Here is a 2,315-nt window from a genome sequence, read left to right on the forward strand (position 1 = left end):
GTTTTACCACATACCACACCTACTTGTATAAACCTATATCTACATACTTCCACTAGAAAGATAGGCTTTACCACACACCACACCTACTTGTATAAACCTATATCTTCATACTTCCACTAGAAATATAGGCTTTACCACATACCACACCTACTTGTATAAACCTATATCTACATACTTCCACTAGAAAGATAGGCTTTACTACACACCACACCTGTTTGTATAAACCTATATCTACATACTTCCATTAGAAAGAAAGGCTTTACCACATACCACACCTACTTGCATATATCTATATCCACATACTTCCACTAGAAATATAGGCTTTTCCACATACCACACCTACTTGTATAAACCTATATCTACATACTTCCACTAGAAAGATAGGCTTTACTACACACCACACCTGTTTGTATAAACCTATATCTACATAATTTTACCGCACTTAAAACTTTTCAGCTCTTAAAACATATAGATTTAGAAAACATTTGTCCTTATAGCAAGATGAAAAAAGTCTTAAATAATAATTTTTAAAAGATAAATTTTTATTTCATATTTGGAGTAACAATACCATATAATATATGGAAAGAGACAGAAAAAGCGAAATAATGTACCTAATATTCTTACATGCGTGCAAACGCACATACACACACACATATATATATATGTCTGTGTGTTTTGTCCGATCAAATTGTAAAATATGTACTTTTGATAATTTATCTATTTTATCTTATCCTGGTGATGAGCGCTTGCAATCTGTGGGTCGCTGGATTGAGACTCGTCCCTGAACATGTCATTGGAACGTTATAATTAATAAGGTTGTTATGATAAAGTACAATGGTAAGATTGCTATGATAAAGTTCCTATTAAGGCTCTTAAGACTAGGGTAAACATGTCATAATTAAGGTTATTATAGTAAAATTGTTACGATAAGATCACAATAGAAAGGTGTTATGATAAACTACTATAGTAAAGTTGTTACGCTAAAGTTATCATGTAAATGATGTAAAGGTAAAGTTACTATAGAAAACCAATGATAAATTTACCATGACAAAATTCTGATGATAAAGGTAAAATGATAAAGTTGTTATTATGACAGATTTCTTATGATTAAGTTTGTAGGGCGCTTTTTACGACAAGTTATTATGATAAAATTACCATACTAAAGAAGTTGTTACGATAAAGTTGTCATGGTAAAGTTGTTGTGATAAAATACTATGGTAAGAGTGTAATGATGAAGTTATTAAAGTAAAGTTCTTATAATAAAACTACTATGGTAAAATTATTATATTAAAGTTACTATGGCAAAGATGTTGTGATAACGTTAATATTGTCAAGTTTTTATAATAAAATACTATGGTAGGTTTGTAATGATAAAATTACTATAATAAAGTAGTTATGAAAAAGTTGTTATAACTGATCGAGTTGTTATGATAAAATGACTATAGTCACGATGTTATGATAAAGTTACCATAGTAACGATGTTATGATAAAGTTACCATAGTAACGATGTTATGATGAAGTTACCATATTAACGATGTTATGATAAAGTTAGCATAGTAACGATGTTATGAAAAAGTTACCATAGTAACGATGTTATGATAAAGTTAGCATAGTAACGATGTTATGATAAAGTTACCATAGTAACGATGTTATGATAAAGTTAGCATAGTAACGATGTTATGATAAAGTTACCATAGTAACGATGTTATGATAAAGTTACCATAGTAACGATGTTATGAAAAAGTTACTATAGTAAAGATGTTACGATCAAATTATAATAAAAGTGCTACAGTAATGATGTTATGATAACATTACTATGTTAAAACTGTTATGATAACATTACTATGTTAAAACTGTTATGATAAACTTACTATGAAAAAGCTGAGATAAATTTATCATGATAAAAGTTTTGTGATAAAGTTACTATCATAAAGCTGTATGATAAAGTTATTATAGCAGAGTTGCTATTATAAACCTATTATAGAACAGTTGTTATTATACTTTATTATGTAATAGTTATTTGTAGTAAGTTATATTGTTATTATGGCAAAGTTATAATAAATTTGCTATAGGTAAGTTGTTACGATGAAGTTATTAAAAATTACTATTATAGAGTTCTTATTACTATTATCATAAAGTAGTTTTGACAAAATTACGAGTATAAAGTTATAATAAAGTTACTAAAGTAGAGTATGTATAAAAATGATGATAGTAAAGTTATTATAATAAATATCATTAGTATTATTATGGTAAAGTTGTTATGAAAATATTAATGTTATAAAGTCGGTTTGATAAAGAAGTTATGATAGTAAAAA

This window comes from Limulus polyphemus, unplaced genomic scaffold (genome assembly GCF_000517525.1).
Source record: "Limulus polyphemus unplaced genomic scaffold, Limulus_polyphemus-2.1.2 Scaffold5626, whole genome shotgun sequence".
NCBI classification, from domain to species: domain Eukaryota; kingdom Metazoa; phylum Arthropoda; class Merostomata; order Xiphosura; family Limulidae; genus Limulus; species Limulus polyphemus.